General features: G+C 42.8%; 4 non-coding genes and 4 pseudogenes across 4 annotated transcripts; all 8 read left to right on the top strand.

Moving 5' to 3' along the window:
* Window positions 1-1157: 1157 nt before the first annotated feature.
* Window positions 1158-1346, top strand: LOC142690646 (U2 spliceosomal RNA). Its single transcript, XR_012859369.1, has one exon. It is a non-coding gene; the product is annotated as a U2 spliceosomal RNA (small nuclear RNA).
* A 1280-nt stretch (window positions 1347-2626) lies between these two features.
* Window positions 2627-2805, top strand: LOC142690657 (U2 spliceosomal RNA; annotated as a pseudogene).
* A 671-nt stretch (window positions 2806-3476) lies between these two features.
* Window positions 3477-3657, top strand: LOC142690570 (U2 spliceosomal RNA; annotated as a pseudogene).
* A 1280-nt stretch (window positions 3658-4937) lies between these two features.
* On the top strand, window positions 4938-5128 carry LOC142690513 (U2 spliceosomal RNA). Its single transcript, XR_012859279.1, has one exon. It is a non-coding gene; the product is annotated as a U2 spliceosomal RNA (small nuclear RNA).
* A 1280-nt stretch (window positions 5129-6408) lies between these two features.
* Window positions 6409-6599, top strand: LOC142690511 (U2 spliceosomal RNA). Its single transcript, XR_012859277.1, has one exon. It is a non-coding gene; the product is annotated as a U2 spliceosomal RNA (small nuclear RNA).
* Window positions 6600-12933: 6334 nt separating this feature from the next.
* On the top strand, window positions 12934-13120 carry LOC142690645 (U2 spliceosomal RNA). The gene has a single exon (XR_012859368.1). It is a non-coding gene; the product is annotated as a U2 spliceosomal RNA (small nuclear RNA).
* A 1280-nt stretch (window positions 13121-14400) lies between these two features.
* LOC142690656 (U2 spliceosomal RNA) lies at window positions 14401-14579 on the top strand (annotated as a pseudogene).
* Window positions 14580-15250: 671 nt separating this feature from the next.
* LOC142690569 (U2 spliceosomal RNA) lies at window positions 15251-15431 on the top strand (annotated as a pseudogene).
* The last annotated feature ends 477 nt before the right edge of the window (window positions 15432-15908 follow it).

Here is a 15908-nt window from a genome sequence, read left to right as displayed (position 1 = left end):
TGATTAAACAAGTTCTATTGCCTCTGATTTTATATGTATCTGCTGTTTTTATGCCCTCAAACATTATGATGAAAAGAATTATTAAGGTATGTTTTAACTTCTTTTGGGGTTCAAAAATGGAGAGAGTAAGGAGAGTAGAGTTATATAAATCAAAAGGAAATGGTGGTAAGGGTTTCCCTGATCTTAGACAGTTTTTATTTTGTAAGTATTTATCACAGTGTATTAGTATCCTATGTGGACCTGAATCAAAGTTGAGAGCCTTTGTAATATATAATTTTGGTTTTTTCATAAGGAAGTATAAATGGATCAATATAGATTTAAAGAGACCATATAGGTGGTTGCCTCCAGAGAACTATTTAATCTTAGAGAAAATTATAAGAGAGTTCAATCTGGCAGAAGAAGGAAAAGAGGTTCTTATTAATCATAAAAAAATATTAAAAGTCTTAGAGGGTAGAACCATTTGCAGCCCGATTGAACGGTTTACTCCCCAGGTAGTTAAAAACATTTGGAAATGTGTTAACCATCTTTGTTTGTCTAATGATCACAAAGATCTATTATGGTGTATGATAAAGGATTGTTTACCAACAAAGGATTTCCAATATAAAAGACGACTGAATCGGAATAGCCAATGTCCTAGAAGTGGTTGTATTGATGATGAAACCACAATGCATGTTTTCTGGAATTGTGATTTTGCACAAAAAGTGTGGAAAAAGATAAGTAAGTTGGTGAGCATGGTGAGTAAAGTTAACTATTTTAATTTTAACTTGATATTTTATGGAATTGGAATCGGGGAAAATGAGTTTCAAATAGTTTGGCTGATCTTAGCATCAGTTAAAATGGCGCTATGGAGGTCCAGGAATATTTTACTATTTAAAAGGGATGCTTTAACTGTTGATGATTGCATACGTCTAAGCCTAAATTATTTATTTATCTATTTTTGGAAAGAAAAGAAAGAACTAGGAATAGAGAAAGCAGAAGAAAAATGGAAGCAAAAGAAATGGAATTCTGTAATGGGAGTGTAGAATAGATATTTAGGGGGAAATAATGTATAAATATACTTACCTTTTACGATGATGATGTGAGTCTTGAGATCTGTGAAGAGAAAAAGATGGTGATTTTAAGTTTTGAGACTTGTGATCTGAGTAAAAAAAAAAAAGATAAAAAAAAAAAAAAAAAAAAAAAAAAAAAAAAAATCTGTTCTTATCAGTTTAATATCTGATACGTCCCCTATCTGGGGACCATATATTAAATGGATTTTTAGAACAGGGAGATGGAAATAGAGCTTGCTCTGTCCACTCCACGCATTGACCTGGTATTGCAGTATTTCCAGGACCGGTGCACCCTTCCCTTATGTGTTGACTAAAATCAGATTCCAAAAGTGCTATTTGTGTTTGCTATTGTTTTTGTCTTTCTGATGGGATCTCCCCTTTTAATCCCATTATTTCAACACCTGTTGGACAATGCATTTGTACAGTCATGTGTGATAATGAGCTCATTTATTAAATGCAATTAATGAATACATTGCCACCTCTTGTTGTGTGTGTGTGTGTGTGTGTGTCTTCTGTGTTTCTGTGTTTCCGGCATTTCACATTGGAACAGCTCATTCACCTTCCTTGTCTTCTCTCCGCCCTCCCTCCTAGGTAAGTTAAAGAGCTGCACCTGAGCCAGCCACTGATTGATGCAGCACCACAGTCAAATAGTGGAGTGGAGTGGAGTAGGGGAACAGCAAACAGCCATTAAAGCAGCCAGCCGCCTACCCGCCACAATGGACCTACCTGTGTACACTAGATGGATGTGATGGAATGTACTGTCGTCCCTACATTTCAAGAAGAAGTAAGAATTGCAGTTGCAACAAACCCTTGCTTGCCTACAAAGAGAGCAGCAATTTGGATTTGTTACTTTGTTACCTGGAAGAATAACAAACTGTGCAAGGATGGAGGTTGTAGGAGCAAGGAGAAGTTGTCTGTAAAGTTGGTGGATGCTTATTTTCCATTTTGCAGTCCCTTGTCTCCCTCTTGTGGCCTCCTGGAGGCAAATAAATGTGCAAAAAAAAGACAGCCTGGCGGCCGGCTGTTGCAGTGTTGCCCTCTCAGGCAACACTGAGTGACTGACTGAGCCTCACCGTCTTATATAAAGTTCAGACGGAACTTTGCACGTGTCATAGTGGAGCCCTCAGGATTCCAGAGCCAGCTTTCTGACATCATAATGGGGCCTCAGAGATAGATAAAAGCCTGGGCCCAGGCAGTGTTGGTCAGTGCTGCTCAGCAGGCAGCACTGGACTGGATTAAAGCTGATACAAGGTGTGAAGGAACAAGGGGTGGCTGTGGGCATGCACTTGCTGCCGCTGCCAGTGTTTATCTGCATGGCAGGAGGGCATTTGGGCGTTGCCAGGAAGGCGTTTTTATGTAGATTCCTCCTCTTTCAGCACTGCATTGTGGTGCAAGCAAAAGAAGCAAATCCTGTGTAGCTTCCTCTCCGGCCTTTATTCACCTCCCTCCCGCTTAGTAGCTGTAAATGTGTGTGAGCCTGCAGGGCCCCATGGAATTGCCTAGGAGTAGGCTGAATCGCTGCAAGGGGTGAACAGCAGTATGGGACAGGCTCGGTCAACGGCCGGCCCATTCGGGTTATCGCTTCTCGGCCTTTTGGCTAAGATCAAGTGTAGTATCTGTTCTTATCAGTGGTTAGTAATCATCCCTGCCGGTGGTACGTGGGCCATCGTAGGGGGATGACAGAACGCCGAGGTGAGGGCAGGGAACCACAACGGTCATCGCTCTGGTGTACGCATTTGGTTTAAAGGTACCATTTGTAGGTGACCAGGCGACCGCCGGATCGAGGTCAGGAGGTCGGGTAGTTTGAAAGCCCGAGTTGCTATGTGCCCCAGGGCTGGTGACCCTGGGGTGCCCTAACTCACTGGGGGTGGGATCCCACTGAGTGAAGGCACACTTGCACGCACTCTTCTTTCACACTTTTAAGCACACACCTTTATTCTCCCGGCCTTCTGGCTGGGAGATGAGGAATTTTTATATACCTGGCGGATGTCCAGGCTGTATCACAGCGCACATCCACTTATTTAATTTTGTTTTTCACTGTGTGTTTGTCACGTTTGTCACAAGGATTTTGGGATGCGGTGCCCTTTTGGGACCCTCCTGAGGTCTAGGGGGAAAATGTGTGGCCTTCTGGTTCCTTTTTCCCCTGCAACCCGGCCTCCCTTCTTCGGAGGGGAGGTGCAACTAGGATGCAGGCTCCTAGGTGGACACTGGGGTGGCAGCCCAGGTAGAAGCCTAGGAGTGTGTTTGGGTCTCCCTAAGCTTCGGCGAGGGGGGACCATCGATCCTTGATCCTCTAGGCCTATGGTTTGGAGGGTCAGGGAATGGTTATGCGGGGCCTCTCTCTTTTAAGAGAAGGGCTGCGATAGACCGCATCCTTGTGCACTTTTTGTGTGGCACCTCTGCACTTTTTATGCACTTGGGTGATAGAAAGCACGGCTCGGGCTTTCAATAAAAATCTGTTCTTATCAGTTTAATATCTGATACGTCCCCTATCTGGGGACCATATATTAAATGGATTTTTAGAACAGGGAGATGGAAATAGAGCTTGCTCTGTCCACTCCACGCATTGACCTGGTATTGCAGTATTTCCAGGACCGGTGCACCCTTCCCTTATGTGTTGACTAAAATCAGATTCCAAAAGTGCTATTTGTGTTTGCTATTGTTTTTGTCTTTCTGATGGGATCTCCCCTTTTAATCCCATTATTTCAACACCTGTTGGACAATGCATTTGTACAGTCATGTGTGATAATGAGCTCATTTATTAAATGCAATTAATGAATACATTGCCACCTCTTGTTGTGTGTGTGTGTGTGTGTGTGTCTTCTGTGTTTCTGTGTTTCCGGCATTTCACATTGGAACAGCTCATTCACCTTCCTTGTCTTCTCTCCGCCCTCCCTCCTAGGTAAGTTAAAGAGCTGCACCTGAGCCAGCCACTGATTGATGCAGCACCACAGTCAAATAGTGGAGTGGAGTGGAGTAGGGGAACAGCAAACAGCCATTAAAGCAGCCAGCCGCCTACCCGCCACAATGGACCTACCTGTGTACACTAGATGGATGTGATGGAATGTACTGTCGTCCCTACATTTCAAGAAGAAGTAAGAATTGCAGTTGCAACAAACCCTTGCTTGCCTACAAAGAGAGCAGCAATTTGGATTTGTTACTTTGTTACCTGGAAGAATAACAAACTGTGCAAGGATGGAGGTTGTAGGAGCAAGGAGAAGTTGTCTGTAAAGTTGGTGGATGCTTATTTTCCATTTTGCAGTCCCTTGTCTCCCTCTTGTGGCCTCCTGGAGGCAAATAAATGTGCAAAAAAAAGACAGCCTGGCGGCCGGCTGTTGCAGTGTTGCCCTCTCAGGCAACACTGAGTGACTGACTGAGCCTCACCGTCTTATATAAAGTTCAGACGGAACTTTGCACGTGTCATAGTGGAGCCCTCAGGATTCCAGAGCCAGCTTTCTGACATCATAATGGGGCCTCAGAGATAGATAAAAGCCTGGGCCCAGGCAGTGTTGGTCAGTGCTGCTCAGCAGGCAGCACTGGACTGGATTAAAGCTGATACAAGGTGTGAAGGAACAAGGGGTGGCTGTGGGCATGCACTTGCTGCCGCTGCCAGTGTTTATCTGCATGGCAGGAGGGCATTTGGGCGTTGCCAGGAAGGCGTTTTTATGTAGATTCCTCCTCTTTCAGCACTGCATTGTGGTGCAAGCAAAAGAAGCAAATCCTGTGTAGCTTCCTCTCCGGCCTTTATTCACCTCCCTCCCGCTTAGTAGCTGTAAATGTGTGTGAGCCTGCAGGGCCCCATGGAATTGCCTAGGAGTAGGCTGAATCGCTGCAAGGGGTGAACAGCAGTATGGGACAGGCTCGGTCAACGGCCGGCCCATTCGGGTTATCGCTTCTCGGCCTTTTGGCTAAGATCAAGTGTAGTATCTGTTCTTATCAGTTTAATATCTGATACGTCCCCTATCTGGGGACCATATATTAAATGGATTTTTAGAACAGGGAGATGGAAATAGAGCTTGCTCTGTCCACTCCACGCATTGACCTGGTATTGCAGTATTTCCAGGACCGGTGCACCCTTCCCTTATGTGTTGACTAAAATCAGATTCCAAAAGTGCTATTTGTGTTTGCTATTGTTTTTGTCTTTCTGATGGGATCTCCCCTTTTAATCCCATTATTTCAACACCTGTTGGACAATGCATTTGTACAGTCATGTGTGATAATGAGCTCATTTATTAAATGCAATTAATGAATACATTGCCACCTCTTGTTGTGTGTGTGTGTGTGTGTGTGTCTTCTGTGTTTCTGTGTTTCCGGCATTTCACATTGGAACAGCTCATTCACCTTCCTTGTCTTCTCTCCGCCCTCCCTCCTAGGTAAGTTAAAGAGCTGCACCTGAGCCAGCCACTGATTGATGCAGCACCACAGTCAAATAGTGGAGTGGAGTGGAGTAGGGGAACAGCAAACAGCCATTAAAGCAGCCAGCCGCCTACCCGCCACAATGGACCTACCTGTGTACACTAGATGGATGTGATGGAATGTACTGTCGTCCCTACATTTCAAGAAGAAGTAAGAATTGCAGTTGCAACAAACCCTTGCTTGCCTACAAAGAGAGCAGCAATTTGGATTTGTTACTTTGTTACCTGGAAGAATAACAAACTGTGCAAGGATGGAGGTTGTAGGAGCAAGGAGAAGTTGTCTGTAAAGTTGGTGGATGCTTATTTTCCATTTTGCAGTCCCTTGTCTCCCTCTTGTGGCCTCCTGGAGGCAAATAAATGTGCAAAAAAAAGACAGCCTGGCGGCCGGCTGTTGCAGTGTTGCCCTCTCAGGCAACACTGAGTGACTGACTGAGCCTCACCGTCTTATATAAAGTTCAGACGGAACTTTGCACGTGTCATAGTGGAGCCCTCAGGATTCCAGAGCCAGCTTTCTGACATCATAATGGGGCCTCAGAGATAGATAAAAGCCTGGGCCCAGGCAGTGTTGGTCAGTGCTGCTCAGCAGGCAGCACTGGACTGGATTAAAGCTGATACAAGGTGTGAAGGAACAAGGGGTGGCTGTGGGCATGCACTTGCTGCCGCTGCCAGTGTTTATCTGCATGGCAGGAGGGCATTTGGGCGTTGCCAGGAAGGCGTTTTTATGTAGATTCCTCCTCTTTCAGCACTGCATTGTGGTGCAAGCAAAAGAAGCAAATCCTGTGTAGCTTCCTCTCCGGCCTTTATTCACCTCCCTCCCGCTTAGTAGCTGTAAATGTGTGTGAGCCTGCAGGGCCCCATGGAATTGCCTAGGAGTAGGCTGAATCGCTGCAAGGGGTGAACAGCAGTATGGGACAGGCTCGGTCAACGGCCGGCCCATTCGGGTTATCGCTTCTCGGCCTTTTGGCTAAGATCAAGTGTAGTATCTGTTCTTATCAGTTTAATATCTGATACGTCCCCTATCTGGGGACCATATATTAAATGGATTTTTAGAACAGGGAGATGGAAATAGAGCTTGCTCTGTCCACTCCACGCATTGACCTGGTATTGCAGTATTTCCAGGACCGGTGCACCCTTCCCTTATGTGTTGACTAAAATCAGATTCCAAAAGTGCTATTTGTGTTTGCTATTGTTTTTGTCTTTCTGATGGGATCTCCCCTTTTAATCCCATTATTTCAACACCTGTTGGACAATGCATTTGTACAGTCATGTGTGATAATGAGCTCATTTATTAAATGCAATTAATGAATACATTGCCACCTCTTGTTGTGTGTGTGTGTGTGTGTGTGTCTTCTGTGTTTCTGTGTTTCCGGCATTTCACATTGGAACAGCTCATTCACCTTCCTTGTCTTCTCTCCGCCCTCCCTCCTAGGTAAGTTAAAGAGCTGCACCTGAGCCAGCCACTGATTGATGCAGCACCACAGTCAAATAGTGGAGTGGAGTGGAGTAGGGGAACAGCAAACAGCCATTAAAGCAGCCAGCCGCCTACCCGCCACAATGGACCTACCTGTGTACACTAGATGGATGTGATGGAATGTACTGTCGTCCCTACATTTCAAGAAGAAGTAAGAATTGCAGTTGCAACAAACCCTTGCTTGCCTACAAAGAGAGCAGCAATTTGGATTTGTTACTTTGTTACCTGGAAGAATAACAAACTGTGCAAGGATGGAGGTTGTAGGAGCAAGGAGAAGTTGTCTGTAAAGTTGGTGGATGCTTATTTTCCATTTTGCAGTCCCTTGTCTCCCTCTTGTGGCCTCCTGGAGGCAAATAAATGTGCAAAAAAAAGACAGCCTGGCGGCCGGCTGTTGCAGTGTTGCCCTCTCAGGCAACACTGAGTGACTGACTGAGCCTCACCGTCTTATATAAAGTTCAGACGGAACTTTGCACGTGTCATAGTGGAGCCCTCAGGATTCCAGAGCCAGCTTTCTGACATCATAATGGGGCCTCAGAGATAGATAAAAGCCTGGGCCCAGGCAGTGTTGGTCAGTGCTGCTCAGCAGGCAGCACTGGACTGGATTAAAGCTGATACAAGGTGTGAAGGAACAAGGGGTGGCTGTGGGCATGCACTTGCTGCCGCTGCCAGTGTTTATCTGCATGGCAGGAGGGCATTTGGGCGTTGCCAGGAAGGCGTTTTTATGTAGATTCCTCCTCTTTCAGCACTGCATTGTGGTGCAAGCAAAAGAAGCAAATCCTGTGTAGCTTCCTCTCCGGCCTTTATTCACCTCCCTCCCGCTTAGTAGCTGTAAATGTGTGTGAGCCTGCAGGGCCCCATGGAATTGCCTAGGAGTAGGCTGAATCGCTGCAAGGGGTGAACAGCAGTATGGGACAGGCTCGGTCAACGGCCGGCCCATTCGGGTTATCGCTTCTCGGCCTTTTGGCTTCGATCTGTAGTGGGTTGAAGTCAGAGGGCAAGGTGCACTGGTGGAAACCTACCTGCTCGGCCTTTTCGGTTTTCGGACCGAACTGCTGCTATTGAGGGGTGGCTGAAAGCTGGTGTGCCTTTTTCTTTGGAGGATCTGGAACCTATTCGTGGAGGGATTCTTTCGCTGGACGTGTGGATTTCGTGTTTTCCATTGGAATCAGGAGGCGATCGAGCTCTTTTCAAGGGCTTTTTTTCGTGCTGTGGAGGAAGAAAAAATTCGTTGGAATATGGCTTATGGAAGGAGAACACCAGGAGAATGGCGAGGATTTCAGGATAATCGGCCTGACTTCTTTGATGATAAGTATGGCTTAAAGGATACTATTCGGTTCTTCGTGTCCCCAGAAGTCCGACAAGAAAAAAATCTAAGGTACCTTTATGACAAAATACTAATACCGGTTATGGAATTGGAGAAGAAGAACTTCTTTTGTATACAAACCTTCTTCTCTAGGGGAATTTATGATGTGACTTTGGAAACAAATGCATTATGCGAAAAGGCATACACCCTTTATGAAGCTAATAAGGGGCGAGATGTTTTTAAGGGGATAAAAATTGCCCCATTGTTTCAATTTCAGGCAAAATTGTTAACCATACAAATGTATAGTCCATTTATAACGGACCAAGAGGTGGAATCATACCTCTGGAATTTTTGTGAAAAACTCTCCCTAAAGCAACATGGGATGACGGATTTCGGAGTGTGGAATGGAAAGCGAGTATATTATGCTACGTTTAAAAAAGATCCACAGGAAGAAGGAGGAGTCTGTAGGCCCCCGCCTGTGGTGTTTATAAATCGTAGTAGAGGATATTTATTTTTTTCAGGGATGCCTCCCTATTGCAGAAGTTGCAAGAAATACGGCCACAGTGATGATAACTGTAAACGCTGTATGGACTGCCCGATGAGTATTCATCAAGAGGCAGATTGTCCAAAACGTATGGAAGAAATACCTGAACCACAGCAAGTTGAAGAGGTAATGGAGGAGGTTCAGGAGGAGGTTCAGGAGGAGGTTCAGGAGGAGGTTCAGGAGGAGGAAAGAGAGTGTACGGAGAAAGAGAGGAAGGAGAAGGAGAGAAAGGAGAAGAGACGAGAGGGAAAAGAAAAGAGGCAAGAGAAAAAAGAAACTAGGAAGGAAAAAGAGGAAAAGAAAAAAGTAAAAGAAAAAGTGGAAAAAATACCTGCAGTAGTGGTAACCCAGGGATCTGAAGCTGGGGGATCTGGACAAACAGAAGGTATCACTGTAGTGAGGGAAACCCCTTCAGATAGTCCTGTGGAAGAGGAGGGCCTTACTGAAGAGGTAATGGAAACGACATTAGGTAATTTGAAAAGATCTTTAGATGATGAAGCAGAGGCGAAACGTGGAAATATTAGTGGTGAAAAAAGAAGAGTGATAGAAATTTTGGAAGTCGTGTCACCCTTAAGCTCTGTTAGTTCGGAGGCTTTGAGGATAAACGAGTATCCTTCTACCACTGATGAGGGCGGGGGAGATAGCCCTGGAATTGTCATTAAAAGATGATCAGTATAGCTTCCCTGAATGTTCAGGGGTTAAAAAATTCAAAAAAGAGAGTTGCTTTATATGACTTTTTTAATAATGAAGCTTATGATTTCATTTTTTTACAAGAATGTAATATAGAGAAAAGTATGTGTTATGAGTTCTATAAAAAATATTGGAAAGGAAAAGCCTTTTTTTCAGGAGGTAATGAGCAAAAGAGCGATGGAGTAGGTTTTTTATGTAGTAAGGAGTGGAAAGTGGAGAAAATTCAAGAGATTTATCCGGGGAGGATAATGATGATAGAAGTGAAGAAGACTAATAAAAAAATCAAATGTTTCTGTGTGTATGGATACACAGAGAAGAGTAAGAGAATCCAGCTCTTTGAAATTCTGCAGTTGTTCCTTACAGGTTCGGACCCTATTATAATTGGAGGAGACTTTAACTGCCATCTGGAAAATAAGAAAGATGGTTCAGTATCATGCCTAAAAGGAATTCTCTCATCAAGTAATTTAAAAGATATGTGGGAAATATGTGGCAAAAAGAAAGAAGATGAATTTACATGGAGTAGGAAAAACTCTAGGTCTAGAATAGACTATTTTTTTGTATCAGAGCATTTTAAAGGGTCATCTTTTAAAACTGATTTTAACTGTTTTTCCGATCATAGATTGATCAAATGTACGTTAGAATGTGAGAGAATGGAAAGTAAAAAATCTTCACATTGGAAATTGAATACAAAACTATTAGAAGATGAGAACGTAAAATCGGAATTTGGTTCATTCTATAAAAAGTTGCAGTGTAGGAAAAGCAGTTTTAGGGATGTTTTTGAATGGTGGGAGTTCGTAAAATCTCAGATCAAAACATTTTTCATTCGTATTAGTAAAAGAAAGGCGAGAGAGAGAGTGGAATTATATGAATCTCTAAATACGAAACTCCAGTGTTTTTATGTCTTGAAAAAGAGTGGTGTAATGATGGATGATGAGATTGAAGGCATTAAAAGCCAAATTAATAGAAGTTTGTATGAAAAAGGAAGGGAAATCATATTTAATTCGAGAGTAAAAATTTTGGAATGTGATGAAAAATGCTCAAAGTTCTTCTTTAAAAAAATCATCAATAAGAGAGATTATATTGACAAGTTGGAGGGAGAGGTGGTTTTGGAAGGTAAATTGAAAAAGGCACATGAGTTTTATGATAACTTATTTTCTGAAAAAAAGAGTGATGGCTCTTTAAGGGACCACTTTATCAGTCAACTAGATAAAAATTTTAATAAAGAAGAAATAGGTCTTTTATCTGAAGATTTTACTGAAAATGAAATTTATAATACAGTTAATAGCTTTTCAAATGGGAAAACACCTGGTTTGGATGGTTTACCGATAGAGTTCTATAGGGTCTTTTGGAAGTTGGTGGGTGTGGATTTTTGTGATATCATTTTTAGGGTGCTATCCTCTTTTAAAATGCCAATATCATGGTCTGAAGGGTTAATTGTTTTACTTTTTAAGAAAGGGGATAAAGAAATGATAAAGAATTGGAGGCCTATAACGTTACTAAACATGGATTATAAAATTTATGCAAAATTATTTGCTAATCGTTTGAAAAAAGTAATTTCATCGGTAATTGAGGAGGATCAGACATGTGCTGTGCCAGGGAGAAAAATTACAGATTCATTACTCTTGATTAGAGATGTATTATGGGATTTTAAAGATCGTGATCAGGATTTGGCATTGATCTCATTAGATTTCGAAAAAGCATATGATAGAATTTCCCATTTGTTTTTATTTCAGGTTTTAAAAAAGCTTGGTTGTCCTGATATGTTTATTAAGTGTATTAAGAGTTTATATTCTAGTTGTTTCAGTAAAATTTCAGTGAATGGCTTTTTATCGGAAAAGGTTAAAATGAATTGTGGAGTGAAGCAAGGGTGTCCTTTGTCGCCAATACTCTTTATTTGTGCCGTGGAACCACTTTTATGTGCAATAAGAAGGGATAAAGTTATTGATGGTGTTTTTATGCCAGGGAATAAAAATGAGCGAGTTAAAATTGTGGCATATATGGATGACATTACGGTTTTAGTTAGAAGTTTGAGAGGGTTTAATAGGGTATTACGAGTAGTTGAATGGTTTAATGGTGCATCTGGTTTTAAAATAAACTGGGAAAAATCAGGGGTTTTATTGATAGGGAATCTTAAGTTGGAAAGGGAATGTAAATTATTAAGTGTAGTAGATATGAAAATTCTAGGTATTCATTTCTCACAAAACTGTGGAAGTATAAAAAATTGGGAATCTCTCTTGGAAAGGGTTAAAAAGAAGGTGGATTTTTGGAAACTAAGATGCCTATCAATGGAAGGGAAAATCTTAGTGATTAAACAAGTTCTATTGCCTCTGATTTTATATGTATCTGCTGTTTTTATGCCCTCAAACATTATGATGAAAAGAATTATTAAGGTATGTTTTAACTTCTTTTGGGGTTCAAAAATGGAGAGAGTAAGGAGAGTAGAGTTATATAAATCAAAAGGAAATGGTGGTAAGGGTTTCCCTGATCTTAGACAGTTTTTATTTTGTAAGTATTTATCACAGTGTATTAGTATCCTATGTGGACCTGAATCAAAGTTGAGAGCCTTTGTAATATATAATTTTGGTTTTTTCATAAGGAAGTATAAATGGATCAATATAGATTTAAAGAGACCATATAGGTGGTTGCCTCCAGAGAACTATTTAATCTTAGAGAAAATTATAAGAGAGTTCAATCTGGCAGAAGAAGGAAAAGAGGTTCTTATTAATCATAAAAAAATATTAAAAGTCTTAGAGGGTAGAACCATTTGCAGCCCGATTGAACGGTTTACTCCCCAGGTAGTTAAAAACATTTGGAAATGTGTTAACCATCTTTGTTTGTCTAATGATCACAAAGATCTATTATGGTGTATGATAAAGGATTGTTTACCAACAAAGGATTTCCAATATAAAAGACGACTGAATCGGAATAGCCAATGTCCTAGAAGTGGTTGTATTGATGATGAAACCACAATGCATGTTTTCTGGAATTGTGATTTTGCACAAAAAGTGTGGAAAAAGATAAGTAAGTTGGTGAGCATGGTGAGTAAAGTTAACTATTTTAATTTTAACTTGATATTTTATGGAATTGGAATCGGGGAAAATGAGTTTCAAATAGTTTGGCTGATCTTAGCATCAGTTAAAATGGCGCTATGGAGGTCCAGGAATATTTTACTATTTAAAAGGGATGCTTTAACTGTTGATGATTGCATACGTCTAAGCCTAAATTATTTATTTATCTATTTTTGGAAAGAAAAGAAAGAACTAGGAATAGAGAAAGCAGAAGAAAAATGGAAGCAAAAGAAATGGAATTCTGTAATGGGAGTGTAGAATAGATATTTAGGGGGAAATAATGTATAAATATACTTACCTTTTACGATGATGATGTGAGTCTTGAGATCTGTGAAGAGAAAAAGATGGTGATTTTAAGTTTTGAGACTTGTGATCTGAGTAAAAAAAAAAAAGATAAAAAAAAAAAAAAAAAAAAAAAAAAAAAAAATCTGTTCTTATCAGTTTAATATCTGATACGTCCCCTATCTGGGGACCATATATTAAATGGATTTTTAGAACAGGGAGATGGAAATAGAGCTTGCTCTGTCCACTCCACGCATTGACCTGGTATTGCAGTATTTCCAGGACCGGTGCACCCTTCCCTTATGTGTTGACTAAAATCAGATTCCAAAAGTGCTATTTGTGTTTGCTATTGTTTTTGTCTTTCTGATGGGATCTCCCCTTTTAATCCCATTATTTCAACACCTGTTGGACAATGCATTTGTACAGTCATGTGTGATAATGAGCTCATTTATTAAATGCAATTAATGAATACATTGCCACCTCTTGTTGTGTGTGTGTGTGTGTGTGTGTCTTCTGTGTTTCTGTGTTTCCGGCATTTCACATTGGAACAGCTCATTCACCTTCCTTGTCTTCTCTCCGCCCTCCCTCCTAGGTAAGTTAAAGAGCTGCACCTGAGCCAGCCACTGATTGATGCAGCACCACAGTCAAATAGTGGAGTGGAGTGGAGTAGGGGAACAGCAAACAGCCATTAAAGCAGCCAGCCGCCTACCCGCCACAATGGACCTACCTGTGTACACTAGATGGATGTGATGGAATGTACTGTCGTCCCTACATTTCAAGAAGAAGTAAGAATTGCAGTTGCAACAAACCCTTGCTTGCCTACAAAGAGAGCAGCAATTTGGATTTGTTACTTTGTTACCTGGAAGAATAACAAACTGTGCAAGGATGGAGGTTGTAGGAGCAAGGAGAAGTTGTCTGTAAAGTTGGTGGATGCTTATTTTCCATTTTGCAGTCCCTTGTCTCCCTCTTGTGGCCTCCTGGAGGCAAATAAATGTGCAAAAAAAAGACAGCCTGGCGGCCGGCTGTTGCAGTGTTGCCCTCTCAGGCAACACTGAGTGACTGACTGAGCCTCACCGTCTTATATAAAGTTCAGACGGAACTTTGCACGTGTCATAGTGGAGCCCTCAGGATTCCAGAGCCAGCTTTCTGACATCATAATGGGGCCTCAGAGATAGATAAAAGCCTGGGCCCAGGCAGTGTTGGTCAGTGCTGCTCAGCAGGCAGCACTGGACTGGATTAAAGCTGATACAAGGTGTGAAGGAACAAGGGGTGGCTGTGGGCATGCACTTGCTGCCGCTGCCAGTGTTTATCTGCATGGCAGGAGGGCATTTGGGCGTTGCCAGGAAGGCGTTTTTATGTAGATTCCTCCTCTTTCAGCACTGCATTGTGGTGCAAGCAAAAGAAGCAAATCCTGTGTAGCTTCCTCTCCGGCCTTTATTCACCTCCCTCCCGCTTAGTAGCTGTAAATGTGTGTGAGCCTGCAGGGCCCCATGGAATTGCCTAGGAGTAGGCTGAATCGCTGCAAGGGGTGAACAGCAGTATGGGACAGGCTCGGTCAACGGCCGGCCCATTCGGGTTATCGCTTCTCGGCCTTTTGGCTAAGATCAAGTGTAGTATCTGTTCTTATCAGTGGTTAGTAATCATCCCTGCCGGTGGTACGTGGGCCATCGTAGGGGGATGACAGAACGCCGAGGTGAGGGCAGGGAACCACAACGGTCATCGCTCTGGTGTACGCATTTGGTTTAAAGGTACCATTTGTAGGTGACCAGGCGACCGCCGGATCGAGGTCAGGAGGTCGGGTAGTTTGAAAGCCCGAGTTGCTATGTGCCCCAGGGCTGGTGACCCTGGGGTGCCCTAACTCACTGGGGGTGGGATCCCACTGAGTGAAGGCACACTTGCACGCACTCTTCTTTCACACTTTTAAGCACACACCTTTATTCTCCCGGCCTTCTGGCTGGGAGATGAGGAATTTTTATATACCTGGCGGATGTCCAGGCTGTATCACAGCGCACATCCACTTATTTAATTTTGTTTTTCACTGTGTGTTTGTCACGTTTGTCACAAGGATTTTGGGATGCGGTGCCCTTTTGGGACCCTCCTGAGGTCTAGGGGGAAAATGTGTGGCCTTCTGGTTCCTTTTTCCCCTGCAACCCGGCCTCCCTTCTTCGGAGGGGAGGTGCAACTAGGATGCAGGCTCCTAGGTGGACACTGGGGTGGCAGCCCAGGTAGAAGCCTAGGAGTGTGTTTGGGTCTCCCTAAGCTTCGGCGAGGGGGGACCATCGATCCTTGATCCTCTAGGCCTATGGTTTGGAGGGTCAGGGAATGGTTATGCGGGGCCTCTCTCTTTTAAGAGAAGGGCTGCGATAGACCGCATCCTTGTGCACTTTTTGTGTGGCACCTCTGCACTTTTTATGCACTTGGGTGATAGAAAGCACGGCTCGGGCTTTCAATAAAAATCTGTTCTTATCAGTTTAATATCTGATACGTCCCCTATCTGGGGACCATATATTAAATGGATTTTTAGAACAGGGAGATGGAAATAGAGCTTGCTCTGTCCACTCCACGCATTGACCTGGTATTGCAGTATTTCCAGGACCGGTGCACCCTTCCCTTATGTGTTGACTAAAATCAGATTCCAAAAGTGCTATTTGTGTTTGCTATTGTTTTTGTCTTTCTGATGGGATCTCCCCTTTTAATCCCATTATTTCAACACCTGTTGGACAATGCATTTGTACAGTCATGTGTGATAATGAGCTCATTTATTAAATGCAATTAATGAATACATTGCCACCTCTTGTTGTGTGTGTGTGTGTGTGTGTGTCTTCTGTGTTTCTGTGTTTCCGGCATTTCACATTGGAACAGCTCATTCACCTTCCTTGTCTTCTCTCCGCCCTCCCTCCTAGGTAAGTTAAAGAGCTGCACCTGAGCCAGCCACTGATTGATGCAGCACCACAGTCAAATAGTGGAGTGGAGTGGAGTAGGGGAACAGCAAACAGCCATTAAAGCAGCCAGCCGCCTACCCGCCACAATGGACCTACCTGTGTACACTAGATGGATGTGATGGAATGTACTGTCGTCCCTACATT

This window comes from Rhinoderma darwinii (assembly GCF_050947455.1).
Source record: "Rhinoderma darwinii isolate aRhiDar2 chromosome 5 unlocalized genomic scaffold, aRhiDar2.hap1 SUPER_5_unloc_34, whole genome shotgun sequence".
Taxonomy (NCBI): domain Eukaryota; kingdom Metazoa; phylum Chordata; class Amphibia; order Anura; family Rhinodermatidae; genus Rhinoderma; species Rhinoderma darwinii.
The sequence above is the reverse complement of the archived record's forward strand: the minus strand, read 5'-3'. Positions and strand labels throughout refer to the sequence as shown.